The sequence below is a fragment of the Nicotiana sylvestris genome, chromosome 1 (genome assembly GCF_000393655.2).
Source record: "Nicotiana sylvestris chromosome 1, ASM39365v2, whole genome shotgun sequence".
Lineage (NCBI taxonomy): Eukaryota > Viridiplantae > Streptophyta > Magnoliopsida > Solanales > Solanaceae > Nicotiana > Nicotiana sylvestris.
Genome location: NC_091057.1, coordinates 151,891,197 through 151,909,960, shown reverse-complemented (window position 1 = coordinate 151,909,960; position 18,764 = coordinate 151,891,197). Strand labels below are relative to the sequence as shown.

Below are 18,764 nucleotides of genomic sequence, written 5' to 3'. Positions count from 1 at the left end.
TGGGAGGTAAGGCAAGCTCATAACCAACCTCCCCAACTCGCTTCAAAATCTCAAAAGGGTCAATAAACCTCGGACTCAACTTTTCTTTCTTTCCAAACCTCATGACGCCCTTCATAGGCGAAACCCGAAGCATAACCCGCTCTTCGACCATATATGACACATCACGAACCTTCTTGTCTGCGTAGCTCTTCTGTCTGGACTGGGCTGTACAGAGTCTATCCTGAATCACCTTGACCTTCTCCAATGCATCCTGAACCAACTCTGTGCCCAATAGCCTGGCCTCACCCGGTTCAAACCAGCCCACCGAAGATCTGCACCTCTTACTATATAAAGCCTCATACGGTGCCATCTGAATGTTGGACTAATAACTGTTGTTGTAAGCAAACTCCGCCAATGGCAAGAACTGATCCCAAGACCCTCCAAACTCAATCACACACGCACGGAGCATATCCTCAAGAATCTAAATAGTGCGCTCGGACTGTCCGTCCGTCTAGGGGTGAAATGCTGTGCTCAACTCCACTCGAGTACCCAACTCCAGTTGAACGACCCCCCAGAACTGTGATGTAAACTGAGTACCTCTGTCTGAAATAATATAAACTGGAATACCATGCAGACGAACAATCTCTCGGATATAAATCTCCGCCAACCGCTGCGATGAATAAGTAGTACACACAGGGATAAAATAAGCGGACTTGGTCAGCCGATCCATAATCACCCAAATGGCATCGAACTTCTTCGCGGTCCGAGGGAGACCAACTACAAAACCCATAGTGATCCTCTCCCTTTTCCACTCCGGAATATCTATCTGTTGAAGAAACCCACCTGGTCTCTGGTGCTCATACTTCACCTGCTGATAGTTGAGGCATCTAGCTACATATCCAACTATATCCTTCTTCTTCCGCCTCCACCAATATTGCTGTCTCAAATCCTGATACATCTTCGCGGCACCCGGATGGATGGAATACCGCGAACTATGGGCCTCTGCTAAAATAAGCTCTCGAAGCCCATCAACATTGGGCACACAAATCCGGCCCTGCATCCTCAATACCCCATCATCTCCAATGGTCACATCTCTGGCATCACCGTGCTTAACCATGTCCTTGAGGACCAGTAAATGAGGGTCATCATACTGGGCTCCGAAAGGTCCAATCTCAAAAACTAACTGACTAAGGCTTGAACATACATCGCCATAGGCCTCTCTGAAGCTGGTAAATATGCCAAACTTCCCAAAATCTCCGCCCGGTGACTCAAGGCATCCGCCACCACATTGGCCTTGCCCAGATGATACAGAATAGTAATATCATAATACTTCAGCAACTCTAACCACCTCCTCTGGTGCAAATTTAGATCCTTTTGCTTGAACAAGTGCTGCAAACTCTGATGGTCAGTATAAATCTCACAAGGCACACCGTACAAATAATAATGTCGGATCTTCAAGGCATGAACAATAGCAACTAACTCAAGGTCATGGAAAGGGTAATTCTTTTCATGTATCTTTAACTGTCTGGATGCGTAGGCAATCACCCTACCGTCCTACATAAACACCGCTCCAAGGCCAACCCGTGAGGCATCACAATAAACTGTATAGGACCCTGAACCAGTAGGCAATATCAAAATAGGGGCTGTAGTCAAAGCTGTCTTGAGATTCTGAAAACTCGCCTCACACTCCTCTGTCCACTGAAATGGAGCTCCCTTCTGGGTCAATCTAGTCATAGGGGTTGCTATCGATGAAAACCCCTCCACAAAATGACGGTAATAACCCGCCAAGTCAAGGAAACTACGTATCTGTGTATCTGAGGATGGCCTAGGCCAACTCTGCACGGCCTCTACCTTCTTCGGATCCACCCGAATGCCCTCACTCGATACCACGTGGCCTAAGAATGCCACAGAATCCAACCAAAACTCACATTTTGAGAATTTTGCATATGACTTCTTCTCCCTCAGGGTCTGAAGCACTGTCCTCAGGTGTTGCTCATGATCTTCCCGACTCCGAGAGTAAACAAGAATATCATCTATGAAAACAATGACGAACAAGTCGAGATATGGCCTGAACACACTGTGCATCAAATGCATAAAAGCTGCTGGGGCATTAGTCAGCCCAAATGACATAACAAGGAACTCGTAATGACTATACCGAGTCCTGAAGGCAGTCTTCGTGATGTCTAGCTCCTGAATCTTCAACTGATGGTAACTTGAGTGCAAATCAATCTTAGAAAACACCTGTGTGCCCTGAAACTGGTCAAATAGGTCATCAATACGAGGCAGAGGATAACGGCCTTAACTGTAACCTTGTTCAACTGGCGATAATCGATACACATACACATAGAACCATCTTTTTTCTTCATAAAAAAGACAGGAGCCCCCCACGGTGAAACACTGGGTCGAATAAAACCCTTATCAAGCAATTCCTATAACTGATCTTTCAACTCCTTCAACTCAGGAGGAGCTATATGGTACGGAGGAATGGAAATGGACTGAGTGCCCGGCAACAAATCAATGGCAAAATCAATATCTCTATCGGGCGGCATGCCCAGAAGATCAGCTGGAAACACATCGGGATAATCCCGTACCACTAGGACTGAATCAACAGAAGAGGTATCAACACTGACATCTCTCACATAAGCTAAATATGCAACACACCCCTTCTCAACCTTACGCTAAGCTTTAAGGAAAGAGATAACTCTTCTGGGAGTGTGATCTGACGTACCACTCCACTCAACACGCGGAATACCTGGCATAGCCAGCGTCACGGTCTTGGCATGACAATCAAGAATAGCATAATGGGGCGACAACCAGTCCATGCCCAAGATAATATCGAAATCCACCATACTGAGTAACAATAAGTCTGCTCTGGTCTCAAAACCACGTATAGTAACCAAACAAGACCGATAAATGCGGTCCACAACAAGAGAATCTCCCACAATAGTAGAAATATAAACAGAAGAACTCAAAGAATCTCGGGCTAAACCCAAATGTGGAGCAAAATAAGAAGGCACGTAAGAATAAGTGGATCCTAGATCGAATAGAACCGATGCATCTCTGTGACAAACCAGAATAATACCTATAATGACAGAATCGGAGGCAACAGCCTCGGTACGAGAAGGAATGGCATAATATCTGGCCTGGCCTTTCCCTCGAGGGCGACCTGTATTTCCACGACCTCCGCCCCTTGCTGGCTGGGAAGATGGGGTAGCAACTGGAGCCGTGATCATGGCCTGAGAACTCTGCTGAGCACGCTGTGGCTGAGAAGTCTATGAAGATGCACCCCTACCAAGTCTGGGGCAGTCCCTAACCATATTACGTGTATCACCACACTCTAAACAAGCTCTAGGAGGATGTGGTGGCTGTGACTGGCTAGGGCCAGGTCTGCTGGACTGGCATCTGATAGCACCCCGCGCAGGGGCGCGCTAGAAACCGGAGGTGCATAGTAACGCTCCTGAGGTCTAGGAGGAGCTGGAGCACTGCTCGCTGCTGGAAGAGCTGAATGAACGAGGCGACTCATATAACCCCTACCATGTCGACCTGCTGCTGGGGTACGGGCACCAGAGTAGTTGCCCGACTCTCGAGACCTCTTGGCCTCTCTCTCCTCTCGCTCCCTAGCGAGCATACCCTCGATCCTCCTAGCAATGCTCACTACCAGCAGATAAGGAATGTCCATCTCCAACTCTCGAGCCATGCTAGATCTGATGGGTGGGATAATACCCTTAATGAACCGACGAACTCTCTCACGGACTGTAGTAACCAAGGCCGATGCATGCCTGGCCAATCTGGTGTAACGGATGGCATACTCTGAAACTGTCATAGCACCCTAGCGCAAATATTCAAATTCTGCGCGCCATGCGTCCCTGAGGTTCTGGGGAACAATCTCTCTCAGGAACATATCTAAGAACTGGGTCCAAGTCACTGAAGCAGTCTCGTCTGGACTGTCTAACTCATATGTGCGCTACCAATCATAGGCGGCTCCCCGAAGTTGGAATGTAGTAAAGGAAACCCCGCTAGATACGGCTATGCCTATAATGCGAAGAATACGGTGGCACTCCTCTAGAAACTCTAAGGCATCGTCTGATGCTAGCCCACTGAATACCAGAGGATCATACTTCTTGAACCTCTCCAACCTCTGCTGCTCGTCCTCAAAAGTAGCTGCCCAATCCACGGGCTAAACTGGCACTGCAGGCAGAACAGGAATGATCTCTGGGACCTGCTTAACATGCACTCGCTGCTCGGGAGTGCGGGCGGCGGGAGTCTGCGCTCCTCCCTAGCCTGGGATGTGGCTGCAACAAGGGGAAACAACCCTGCCTGAGCCAGAGTGGTGTACATAGACATGAACTGAGCTTACGTCACCTGAAGGGCTGGAGTGGTAGTGGTAGTAGGCGTGTCAGGTGCCTGAACTCCGGCTGGATCTGCTGGCGGTACCTCAGCGGTAGCTCGCGCAGGTGCTCTGGCTGCACCACGTGCGCGTCCACGGACTCTACCCCGGCCCTAGCCTCTGATGGCTACAGTAGGGGGCGCGGATGCCTGATCATCCCGAGTAGCACGTGTCCTCACCATCTGTGAGAGAATAGAAGACAGAAGTTTAGAATTGTGATGTCAAAAATATCGCACGACAAGGAAATCAAATAAAGTGAAGATTTTTCCTAACAGTTACATAGCCTCTCGTAGATAAGTATGGACGTCTCCGTACTGATCAGCGAGACTCTAATAAACCAGCCTGTGTTCCGTGACTATTATGAACCTAGAGCTCTAATACCAACTTGTCACCTCCCTAGTTCACCCACCATGAACATGTCGTGACGGAACCTAGTCCCTATGACTAGGTAAGCCTAATAATGCGGAAAAACAAATTAAACTTGCGGAAAATAGATAATTAAGCTTGAACAACTATAAGAGAAACTGTATATAAGTGCCGCTCAGCATATACAACTCAATCATCACGAAAAATCTATAACACATCCCAAAACCCGGAAACTCACGGGAAACACATGCTAATAGAAATGTGATACACTACTCTAACTCCACAGTGTCTAATCAACAGTAAGAAAGGAAAGCTATCTAATAAAGCCGGAATAAGATAGAGACTCCTAGTATGCGGACGCGGCAAATATACCTCGAAGTCTCCGCTAGAACTCTCCGCCTCGGGAATAGTACGCCTGGGTGGAGATACCTAGATCTGCACATGAAAAACATGCGCAGAAGGGGCATGAGTACACCACAGCGGTACTCAGTAAGTGCCAAGCCTAACCTCAGTCAGGTAGTGACAAGGAAGGTCAGGGCCCTACTGAGATAAAATATAATAACAAGCCTTGCAATAGTATGAAATAAACAAAAATAATGAATAAAACTATGAAGTAAGACAAGTTATACGGAGCAACAATAACACGCGGAGAATAAGGTAACACAGAGTAAATCAGATCAATATCAGTACCAACACCGAAGCTCTCCCAGGATACCATCCTATAGTCCATTTCATCAACTGTCCGAGGAGCTCCCAGGATACCGTCCCGTAGTCCATCATATAAGTATATCCGAAGGATCTCCCGGGATACCGTCCCGTAGTCCAACTATCAATGTGCAGGGGGATCAACTGGGAATCTAACCCGTAGTCCCAAAGTAAAAGTGCAGGGGGATCTATCGAGAATCTAACTCGTAGTCCCAAAGTAAACAAACAAGGGGGGAGCTAACGGAATCCCACATCCGTAGTCCCAATGTAAATGCGCATCCACAACCAGAAGATATTCAAAAATGAAGTACAAAAAGACAAGCAACAGGTAGTACTAGCCTAACATGCTTCACGTAGTACAGTCAAGGCAACTTAAGCAAATAGGCAACTTAAATAAACTAAACATGTTTTTCTAATCTAACACAGGTTATAATTGCAAGTAGAATAAAGCAAATACGAAAGAAACTCAATCTCAATATCTTAAGTAAAAACCAGATTTTCAACAATTAGCTCAAGTACGTGCTCGTCACCTCATATACAAGGCATTCAATTACCAAATATCATATCCTAAGGGGAAAGGTCCCCCACACAAGGTTAGACAAGCCACTTACCTCGAACCGGCTCCAAAATCAACTCGAAATCACACTTTTGCCACGAGTATCCGACTCCAAATGGCCCAAATCTATTCAATTCAATTACATATCGTAAATAACATATCAAGCAACTGATTCTACTATTTAATTCAAAGATAAGACGCGAAATTAGGTAAAATGACCAAAACGCCCCTCAGGCTTAAGTCTCAGAATCGGGTAATTTTCAAATTTTCAGAACCCTTGTACTCTCACGAGTCTAACCATATAAAAATCTCCTAAATAAGAGGTCAAACCCCCACTCAAAACTCAATAGTTTTGTCTATGAAGTTTTCCCCATTTTTCATTCAAAAATCCGAAATTAAGGATGAATTCGTGATTAGATTAGTGGGTTTTAAGCATAAGGGAGTAGAGAATCGTTACCCAGTAGTTGCCCCCGAAAAACCATCGAAATTTCTCCCAAATCCGAGCTCCCAAGCTTGTGTTTTGATAACAATGGCAAACCCTCGGTTTTGAATTGTTTATAACTGCCTAGGGATTTGTTCTATGCGATCGCAAGAGTAGGAATGCGATCGCGAAGAGTAAATTATAAAGGCCCAGAAAATAGCCTATGCGAACGCAGAGAAGGGCCTATGATCGCAGAAGAGAAAGAAGCAGGTCTATGCGAACGCAACCGTGGTCATGTGATCGCGTAGAAGAACTTGGGCTATGAGACACCGACTCAGTTTATTCAGTGCGAACGCGTAGAGGGAGTTGCAAACGCGAAGAAGGGGAAGGGCAATATTATGCGATCGTGATCCAGGTTATGCGATCGCATAGAAGGATTTGGCCCCCTCTGGAATTTGCACTATGCGATCGCGGAGGTGAAGATGCGATCGCAGAGAAGGAAAAATCTGCAGCATAACTGAAGAGAAATCTGCAACACTTTTCAACACAAAAATGCCCCGTTAAGCATCCGAAACACACCTGAGGCCCCCGAGACCTCAACCAAACCTACAGACATATCCCATAACATCATTCAAACTTGCACCAATCCTTAAACCACCTAAAACAATGTCGGAAACTCGAATTAATCAAGGATTTAAGCCTAAGAACTTCAAATTCTCTCAAAACACGCTTTCGATAAAAAACCTGACTAAACCACGTCCGAATAACATGAAATTTTACACACATATCTCAAATGACATGATGGAGCTATTCCAACTTTCGGAATTCCATTACGACTCTCGGATCAAAAATTCACTATCGGACCGGAAACTTCAAAAATTCAAACTTCGGCATTTCAAGCCTAAATGAGCTACGGACTTCCAAAATGCATTCCGAACACGCTCCCAACCCCGAAATCACCTAATAGAGCTAACGGAACCATCGGATTTCCATTCCGAGATCGTCTTCACACTATTCCGACGACGGACCACTTTCCAACACGTAAGCTCTCATTTAGGGACTAAGTGTCCCAAAACTCTCCGAAACCCAACACTGAATGTCCCGGCAAAACAAAATAGTAGAAATGAACTTAGGGGAAGCAATTAATAGGGGATCGGGGCATTAATTCTTAAGACGACCGGCCGGGACGTCACAACTAATACTAATATGTATCCTGCTAAATGAGTAATAATTTTAAATTTTATTAAACTGGATCTCAGCTATTTCAATTCTATTTATTTTTGCAATTAAAGAAAATCCACAGGCATAAGCATAGTATAGAAATAAAAATTCATCCCTTGAAAAAGTGTTGAAAGGTATTTACTTCTTCCTAATCATTTTTCACTTGATGTTACCTTTTCAAAAAAAAACATCATTCTTCACTTGTATTATGCTGTTTCTTGGCCTTCACTTGGTTTTCGTCTAAAGTTTCTCCATTTAGTTACAATTCGTCTATGTTTCTCTCAAAATCTGACTGTAAATTTTTTTTGAGGAAAATATGCAATGTTCAGTTTGTGTTTAGAGTTTGCGGATGATACAAACTCTTCTATAATATTAAAATATGCATGTTTGTGATATACTGCTATTTATGGTGTGTGTTGATTGTTTGGAGAGTAAATGGGTTCTTCGAGGATGAACTTGGCAGTAGAATTGTGATCTATTTTCTCCGAGATTACTGATATTGGAATCTTTCTGCTTATCAAGTTTTTCATATTTCTTTGTATATTTCACACATGAGTGTGATTATTTTCTAAAGTAGCGATGGAACGTAGAAGAATTTTGGTGCAGTCAAGGCGTTTGACGATATGACTGAAACACATTTTTTTTCCCTTTTCTATTTCTATATGTATTCTGCAATATACACATCCATCATCCACTAAGTCTAAAGGTACATTGTTGATACTCAATTTTTTTCTATGTATTTTTATATACAAAATACTTTCAAAATAACATGTATATGCATATAAACATACCCAAGTATTTTAGTATTTTTCACAATTTTCTTTAGATTTTAAAATTAATTTATTATCTATTTTAGTAGTACAAAATCCAACAATTATTTCCAAGATTATTATTTTGGTGAATAACTTATTTTATTCTCATATTTACACCATATAGTTAAGGTGATTTTTGTATATTTTTACAAATTTATTTGGTATTTTTAAAGCCAAATTGCATATAATTGCAATTATAGCCTACTTTAAGATTTATAACATTTTATAATTGTAAAATTGGTTCAAGTATTTTTAAATTAATATTTAAATATTATTAATTGGTTCAGTACTTTTACTTTGCTTTTAAAATCATCTTTACTAGTTTTATAAAATAAAAAGTGAAAATGGCTATTTAACATTTAGCCTCACTTTATTTCAATTATAGCCTCTTTTTACATTTTAATTTTAACCATTATTTGACCCAATCCCAACCCCAACCGGACCGGCCCACTTTTTAATTTGACACAACCCATAACCCAATCCAAACGACCCTACCCGGTTCCCACCTACCCTCTCGAATCTGGGTCGTTGATCACTCAAGATCAACAGCCATAACTCACCCTTCCATAATTAAACCAAACGACCTACCCTAATCCCCTCATTTTCACCTCTCAGCCGTCTTTGAATCCCAAACGCTCTCAAACTCTCTCCAAAACTCTTCGGAACCCTAGCCTCCTCCTACCTTATTTCACCGAACTTTCACCGGAATCCATGGCTTCTTAGGCCATGGATGGTCTGTACTCGACCCTCTCCACAATTAAATCATGGTTGTTTGAAGTGTTGAAGTCTGACTTTGATGGTTGTCCCTCAGATCCTTTCAGATCTATAGTTCTATGGCCTCTCCGGCCATGCTCCGGCATATTCAAGCACTAGAATCCTGATTCCTGACCTCTTCGACTCAGGATCTGATTTTTCTTCCAAGCCTTTCTCATTTCTATTCGAGGTTCTTTCGTTGTTTGTTCGCTTAGATCTATGCTTTACTTGACATTTAAAAGGTTTTCCCCAAATTTTCTTTTCAAAATCATTTGTCTTCGATTTAGGGTTTCTGAAAGGTTTTTCAAAAACATCTTTCTGATTCTTTCTATTCTTTCTTTATGTGTGTTTGTCTATGTTATGCTCGTATGACTTCTTTTACTACGCATGTATTGTTCTTCTACTTTTCTTTTTCTACTATACATGTGCTCACATGTTAATCCATGTTATGTTTTCCTTACTCTTCTACTATATGTGTTTACCATTGAGTTCTTTGATTTTTGTTTGCTTTACTGGACTCTGATCGTATTCTTGCTAAACATGTTTCATCTGCTTTTGCCTAAGTTTGTGTCACTTCTTTCTTCTGAACTTGTTTAAGTTCCAAGCTTTTCTTAAAACATATTCTTCATGCTTTAAATCAGTTTTCTTTCCTTGTTGTTTCAAAATTGCTATCATATCTGTTTTGTTTCTCATAGGGCTCTGAAATAGACCTTTGGGTCTATTTCAATGACCTGCCTTCTCATCTCTACGTCTGATTCAATTCGAAACCCTAGGATTTGGGGATTTCTTGGCAATTTTGATTTTGTGTGCGAGTTAGGGTTCCACTTTGGGACCCTGGACTCTCAGACTCACTATGAGTCTACAAACTGGACTTGTATCCCTTTGCTTATGATTCTGAACCTTTCAATGTTAGACTATTTTTCTAAGTGATATGACGACTCTTTTTGTTTGATTTGTCTGCTTTATATGTGAGAAATTCTTCTTTAAAAAGGAGTTTTGCTAATTACTAATTGATTCTGAATTCCTTTAATAGGGTTTAATTAATTGTTACTGATTTCCTTTAAATTAAACCTTCCATTACCTTTTTCCTGACTTGGTTCATTCGAACGAAGCCTGCCACTTTGATTTTACTGGCTATTTGATTGATACACTTTCCTTATTTTTCACAAAACGTGTACCACTGAACTTTTTCCTTAAATAAACTCTATGTATTTACCCTTCTTATGCTATTTTGAAAGGTTTTTAATCAAATTTCTTTCCTTAAGTGTATTCTACCTGTTTGAAATCAGAATCCCTTAACTGAAGGGAGATTCTATGTGATTGATTGCAAACTATTTTCTTACCTTTGTTACTTGTTTTCTGCACTATAAAAGGGGTACGACCCTTCAGCACTTGGACACCTTGAACCTTCAGTTCAATACTTTCAACTTACTTACACACTTACAATATCACAACATTCTTCTCTTTTTGAGATCTTTTGGAACTATTTGCTTGCAACTTGGCTTTTCAAGACTACTGTTTTTACTTGTTTGTTTTCTATAAAACTGGTATGTTCTGATTTAACTTTTCAGCCTCACCCCTATGTGTTTATTTACAGTTTCTGCAATCCTGTTTACTTTGCTGTTCATGTTCAGTGATTAATGTTAACTATTTATGTTACTCTCTCTTTGTATCTGTTGTTTGTTATGAATTCCCTATACCCCCACTCCCTTCTATGTGCTTGAGTTAAGGCTCATGGCCTGGCAGTATCCATATTGCTGCCCAGGTCTGAACCTGATCCCCAATGGATCCTAACTCTAAATGTGGTTAACAGGCTGGTCAGGGGTGTGCCAGCACTCCTAATTGCTGGGCATGACCACCAGCCTGCCATGGCCTTCCCTAACTCCCCCTCTATTCACTTGCACTTACTCTTAGACTCTAAGTTCTACCCCTCCTCCTATGAGCCTTGCCTTGGGACCTTGAGTTTCCTCTGAACTTGGACATTTGAGGGCTGGCCTTTCCACGCTGCACTATAATCTAATTTTGCAATGTATTTGGGGTGTAAGCATTGCCCGGAGCCCCCTTGAGGCTCTTGGGAACTTTGACACATCCCAAATAAGAGAAGGCTTTGGAAATCGGATCCTGGAAGTTGGTTTATCTCATATTGTTAGACCTTGAGTCTGAATTAGGCTGTTTGGTTGTAGCTTAAATTTCTGATATAATTTTTACTTTTTCTTGATTCATTCGGGTCTGCAATAATTTGTAATAACTTATGGGGGCTTTAGTGAAAAGGGGAGGGTCACTTATGTATGCATATGGGTAGACAACATGCTCATAGGAATTACTATTTACAAATTCTGCACTTATGCATATCATATAGAAATCCTGCACTTATGCATATCATATAGAAATCCCGCCTATAAGTTTTCTGCAATTCTGCATATAGAAATCATGATTATAGGTTTTCTGCACTTCTGCATATACATCTGTCATTAGGAAAACAGTCTATAGGTTAAAATAATAACAAGTTGCATCTTAGATACCATGCCTATAGGACTCTTGCACTTTTATAAACGCTTTAAAACTAATAACGCTTAGAAATCATGCCTATAGGAGTAATCGTTTGAATCTGATTCGTCTATTTCGTCAATAAGTTTAAAATCAGTAGTAATATCGTTTTAATATCTGCAGAATTTAGTTGGTTCTAAAATTAGTAACCCTTCTTTAAAAAATTAGTATACTTCCACCTAGGCAAGCCAGTAGGTAATTAATTAACTGCACCAGTCTTTGATAACTACAACCAGACAAGGCCTAATTCAGACTTCTCATCTGAGAAATATATGATAAATCAACCTGCCTTAACATTAAGTTTAATTCAAACCATAACCAGTATATGTAAGCCATGCTAAATAATCTGTTTCTTTAAGTGAGGAGGCCTGTTCGAGCCTTTAAACTGCTATATGTTTCCCCTTAACTGTTTTTATGTGTTTTGTTTGTCGCCTTAGACTTTTTATCCTTTAAACTCTAAAAAGCCAAAATATCCCTTCCCTTTAGGATTAGTAGTCCCAAATGCCTCCGGACTGATAGGATTGGGACGGATAATAGTATGCAATAAGTAATGATACCATTTTGTGCTTTAATACATTAATGGGGTGGGAAATGGTAGATATGGATATGATGACCAGTGCGCTAATATCACGTGTAACCCCTCTTCTGAGGAGCGATTACCGGGTATTGCATTGATATGATCCATATTGTTCATAAACCTAGGACCCCCTTCCCCTTTACTTGTTAATTTCAGAATTGTTCAAACTTTTTCTTAAAATTTCTGCTTCCTTTATTTGTTTCAAACTTTCAGTTTACTTGCAACATTATGTGTAAATCCCTTCTATTTGAGACCTCTATTTTCTTATTTGTTATTTAAAGTCACAATTATAACATGGCCGGGAACCACACTAGTGGATCCTGAGGGGTGCCTGACACCTTCCCCTCGGGATAATTTCTAGCCCTTACCCAAACTCTAGTTCTTCAACTCAAACCCTTCTTAGTGTCCTAATGCACTTTAATCATTAGGTGGCGACTCTTCAATCCAAACTCAATTCCCAAAAGGGAACGAGTTGTCCTCCCAAATGTCATAAACCCCAGTTTGCTTTAGAAAAAGGGGCGCGACATACATTATTTACTTCTACAAAATTAGTAAATTATATATTGTGTGTTATTTGTTATGTACCAGTGTTAAAGAAATTATTCTTTAACATATTCTATTTGCTTCAAGTATATCTCTATTGCAGTTTTGCTACTATTTGTTTAACTTTTTATCAACAACAAAAATTAGATGTAACTTATCACTTCAAATGTATTAAATTATAAATAATTTGACAAAAGTTTACAAGCTTTTAGATCAGAAATGTACATACAAAAATATTACAGATTGAGTATCTAAATCTTAAAAGAAGAAACAATGCTGACTCTCTAGATACATACTAGATAGACAGATACGAGTGTACTTCAGGAAACTAGCAAGCCTTGCCATTCGGATGAAAGGAAGCTTCAAGTCTCTTTTATCTCATGTTAATTTTTATTAACTAGAATAGGTTCTCTTGTCTATATTATTAACAAAAAAAGGTTCTCTTTGTGGTATACTTGGTTTTCTCATCATCTCTGTAGATAATATTAGTGGTTGATGCTTTTGAATGAATTAGTCAACTGTAGAAAGTAAAAAACAAATTAAAGAGAGTGAATCAAAATCAGCAAAGAAGAGAGCAATGGTGCTTGGAACAGGATGGGTTGGTTGGTACCAGCTTCCTAAAAGAGATATTACTTTCTTCTTTTAGTAGCGTCAAATGCTGAGGAAGGCTTATAACAGGCTGTGATAGTATATGGGATGCTTTATCATTGGATTTGGCAACTTGCAGAGCTTTACCGACAAAACTTGCTGCAAAGATAGTTGTGAAGGCGTGGAGTAGGTTAACAAGTTTGAAAGTGCCAATCAATTTAGTGATTACTCAAATCAGTTCAGTATCATGGTGCTGAAATTTCTTTTTATGTCACATTTTCTATAGAAGAGCTTGAGTTTCGATGTGTCTGTTTAGTGTCTATTTCAAAAAGCTTGAGAACACTTTAGTCATTTAGCATCACTTTTGTTGTATCATACATATATGTGGCTTTATTTGCCTACCCATAAGTCTACATGTAATTGTTATATGACTCCAGGTGTGCATCTCTTTCTTTAACATCTTAATCTTAATTCCCTTTTCTCTCTCTTTCTACTCAATATCCCAATCTGGAATTTTCTAGGCATGCACGAAGAAAAAGCAGTACAGCAACAATTCACCACAATCAAAGCGTAGCATCGAGAAAGGGCATAAACCAAGTGATAATCCCTTTTTGAGTTGAAATTTGATTTTGGTCTAAAGTCTTTATGCTCGATTATTGCCCTATTCCAGCTTTTCCTTAAGTTTCTTCTTCACTCTGGCCATTAGCTTTTACTTGATTTCTACATTTTCTCATTTGCTTTTTGGTTTTGGGGGTTTATCATATATGTGAATTCTGCGGAGTTTCTTGGTGATGGGATTTTGATGATATGTGTTGGTTTTTGCAGTTTCCTTCTTTGTGTTTTTGGGATCCATTCTATTTCCTTTATATGATGATGAGATTTTGATAGACATCTTTTATTTTTCTTTTTTTTTTGGACTATTTTGATGGTTGTGTGAAATTGATGAAGGGTTGCTGTGATTACTTTGCCCTAATTATTTTGGGATGGCTAATTCATATCGTACTTTCATATATTTTCGTGAAATTATATGCCATATGTTTGACCAATTGGCTGAAGACATTGGAGCCTTAGAATTAACAATTAAATATGCTCAAAACTGTTTTCAGTCGATATATTTTGCAATACATGTTTTAATTATATATATATATATATATATATATGTGTGTGTGTGTGTGTGTGTGTGATGGTGCACATAGGAAGTAGTGATGTTAGATGACAACAACAACTTCTTTCTTTCTTCACCTTCAACTAATGCTTCTTCAGTTCTTTACATATTTCTCAGTTACCAATACACTTTTGCACTGAAAAGAGTACGTGTCTCTTCCATTTGATTCTAAAAGATGTTGATTCCACGTGTCTTTTAATTCAGCAGAGACAACATATTACATTTTTCTAATATTGCAACTTAGTTGTTTTCTCTGGTTCATCGCTTTCTTCTTATCTATCTTGGGTCCATTTCTATTATTTTTGCTCTCTTTGCTTTTGCTGGAATTTTTTGGGTATCTTGTTTGCTTCTATCGACATGATTCTTTTTGGGGTTTTGTGAGTTTGCTTCTGCAATTTCCTTTTGGTGCATCTGCTATCTCAATTTTGGTGCATATTCCATTTTTTCTTGAATATTCATGTGTTATCACATTATTTTGTGATTGTAACATTTTCGCAGGTCTAGCCTGATACGCATATCACTTTATTTGTTTTTCTATTTTTGAATTATTTTTATATGTGAAAATATTATTTTTGAACGTCTGATTATGACTCCGTAACTATCTGCTTTAAGGTTCCAAGGGATTTCGAAATCATATTTCAGGTGGTGGGACTAATTGTTTCAACGAGGAAGTACGAGGTGAATGAGAAAAATATTTTCAATTATGTTCTGTCAATATGCAAGTTTATACATGACAGAGTATGATAAATTAATACCTTATGTTTTAACATCTTTTTCAAAGGAGGCAAATTCTTAGAGGCAGACTAAGGTTCTACAGTGGATTGAAGCTCACATTAGAGTTGTCCACATAAGCTATCAAAACTTTATGAAATCAGAATTATGTTATAGAAAGAATTTAGCTTTGAACTCTTTCTTCCTTTTGTAGGAATATTATGGCTAAAGATGGGACAAGATGTACAAAGACAAGTAAGTTTACCCATTTGTCATTACATGTTTGACAGTTGTTATATGTAAATTTTCACATTTAGATTCAGGGTTAGAATATAATACTTTATCTATGAACTCCTTGCATTTGGAGTTTATATATGAGGATGGAATATATTCTTGGATATTATAAAATTAGCAAAATCTAGCTATTGATATATTTGAATTTTTCTTTTCCTCTAACAGAGATGCATAATATTCAGCTCCCTTTCCTCTCCTTTAGGAGAGTTACTTGATAAAGTATAACAATCTTTGCTAAAACTATCAATGTAGATATGTCCAGAACCAGAGGCAAACTACTTAAATAAAATTTATCTGCGGAACACTCTCTTCCTATACATTTCACTAGAGCATAAGCAACTAATATTCAAGCTTTTTTGTTCTGCTTGTAATGATAAGGAGGCAAATTAAGTAGATAATCTAATCATATTGGTGAGTTAGTATATAATTATCTCTAGGTTTTGTTTACTTAAATCTCAAATTATGTGGACACATGCTTATAATGTGTAATAACCAAGTTAAAAGAAAGAATTTTACAATTGAAAGATCTCATAACGGTATAATAAAATAAATGAACAAGACTGGATGGTATAGGAAATGTATTGTTTCCTTTTCTGATGACCTAGATATTGGCGAACCCTTGGGACCAACTGAAATCTTCTATAATCCTAAAATTTAAATATCATGCTTAGTTCGCATGGCACAGGGTTCGAACTACCCTCTCGGGTTGGTATACTAGATGTATTGCCAATGTGCATCTTTACTTGCACAGCATTAGGTTCATACGACATAGAATGACTGTAGGAGCTAGGAAGTGACCACAACAACTCAAGTTTATGTGTATCTAATGAAATATGACAACATACTAATTTGAAAGAGAAATTTTGTGTGTTGGTGTTAACATATGATTCCATGGCTATTATGTATAGATATTTTGCTTATTCTTTTTAAATTCGATAGAAAATTAAAAATTTCGCACCAACACACATCATCAGTTATAAATAATAATAAAATTCAATACAAAATATAGAAAAAGTAGACTAACACGCAAAATGACCACCAAGTCAATTCTTTTAATTACCAATGTTGTCAAATTTTGAATGAAGTGAGTTGTTTTGTCTGAATTTAAGCTTTTGCATTTAGGTATTTACTACATTGTTTAACTAACCATATTATTTTAGAGTTGTTTTTTGTATTTCTTGTCAAAAAAAATTAAAGCTTTTGTTCATTATTTCAATTAGTGGATATTAAATGGAGCTATTTTCATATCTAAACATCCTCACCAAAAGTATGTTTAGTCTTTATATAATGGATATGGAAGTTTAATACGAGCAGCTATATCTCTAAAGCAAGAACATGCCTTTTTGGTATAGGTGGTTATTGTAAGATAATAAAAGTATAAAATCTATTTGCTTTGAGGAGGTGGTCCACACGTGAAGGTGAGACGGTTTGATGAATTAATGGTCACTGGAATGAGTGTTGCTAGGATCTCTGTTGATGCAACCCCGGTGTATGCTTTAGTAGGAAATACATTTACTTAACTGGTGGGACATGCTTTAGTAGGAAATGCATTTACTTAACTGGTTCAAGATGCTGCATTTGCGAACAAGTTTATTTATTGCTTTTGAAGTGAGTTAGAAGTTGGCACTTATTATGCTTGCTATAATACCAGTAGTTGAAATAATGGGTAAGATTAAATCAAATTCATGAAAGAGTTCAATCAAATGCACGAGTTTGTTTGAGTTGCGTGTAAAATTAAAATATATGGATAAATAAGTCTGTGAGTTGCTCTCGAACACCAGTTGAATAAATAGATTAGCCAAGATAGAAAGCTTGCTAATAGTATCTCAGATGGTTAAATCATTTTTATTTCGATGTTAATGTTACTGACTAATCTTATTTTCCACAGATTATGTTTGAGGAAGCAAGTTAAATTTTGAATGATGTTGTTGGGAGCATAAGAATTGTTGCGTCATGTTGTGCGAAAGAGAAGGTTATGGAAATGTGTAGAAAACAGAGCCAAGAGCCAAGGCCTACTGAATGCAAGAAAAAGTAAGATTTCTTAATTGTAGGTAAAGTATGATCTGTCAATTGCTTCTGTTCTATCTTATGCAGATTTGCAAAATAACTTTTTTGGACGTTTTCGTGCATCTCTGATGCCGTTTGTTTTATTATTATTTTTTCCTAAAATTTTAGTTAAAGCTTATTAAGTGGGCTAATTTATAGTGTTTTGCAGCTTGACCAGTTTTTTTTCCCTCTAATGATGGCAACTATATTTATGTCCCAGTCAAGCTCATTCTGCACCAAGTATAGCCAAGGTGGCTGTGCTCCAATATGTGCTATTTCGGACAAAAAATCGTGAAATTCAAGTGATGATTCTGGTATTACACAAGACACTATGAAGGGAGATTTTGAGCTATAATATGCAATCTTCACCGTTGCTTGATCATTAGCTGTGGAAAGCTGAATAGATAATTTGATCCCGTCCCGTTTATTTTATGTCTTCTTTCTTTTAAATAAATAATGACAGAGATCTTTACTACTGGATAATTTATTGGTGAAGTATGAATGGGATACAAATTTATGAATTTTGGAGTATTTAGAATTTAAGAGATGTTCGGATGCGGTTCTTAGTTTTGAGATATGAATTTGGTTTTACATTGTCAAATGTCAAGCATGATTTTGCCATGAAAATTTACAATCAAAGTTGATTGCTACATCATTTGAATATCTTATCTTTTATTTTTTCTAAATATTATGGGCAGGAAGCATTAAGGCAGCTCAAGTACAAGAATTGAAAGAAAATCTGGATAACCATATCATTTATTAGTGTTTTGTGGATCTTAAAGAAAGGGAAGGTCCACACATGCCCGAAGCCACAATTGATGTTTAAAATTAGATTATTCTGTTTTAGTTCAATTTGATGATTTATATGATGTTATGTTGTGATTTTTTCTTCATCTAATTTGATGAAATTTTTATTCCCTACAAATTCAAAACCAAAAAAAGTTGATAATAATAGTTTTAACGTTCATAATATTGGGCCCGTGCTGGCACGAGCTATCCTTACCTAGTATATATATACACTGTTTGTTATATACAAAAATTGTACAAGTTTTATATACTTTTTCAATTATTAAATGTAAATAGTTTCTGTCAC

General features: G+C 38.5%; 1 long non-coding RNA gene across 2 annotated transcripts in view; it reads left to right on the top strand.

Moving 5' to 3' along the window:
• The window catches only part of LOC138880470 (uncharacterized), a 30,761-nt gene extending 12,590 nt beyond the window's left edge, over positions 1 to 18,171 (top strand). Inside the window, exons 2-5 of one of the 2 annotated variants that reach the window (XR_011403160.1) lie at positions 15,233 to 15,298; positions 15,546 to 15,586; positions 17,514 to 17,656; positions 17,892 to 18,171. This is a non-coding gene — a long non-coding RNA (uncharacterized lncRNA). Of the gene's footprint in view, positions 1 to 15,232; positions 15,299 to 15,545; positions 15,587 to 17,513; positions 17,657 to 17,840 lie in introns of both variants that reach the window. The other variant, XR_011403158.1, reaches the window with a different exon arrangement.
• Positions 18,172 to 18,764: the final 593 nt, after the last annotated feature.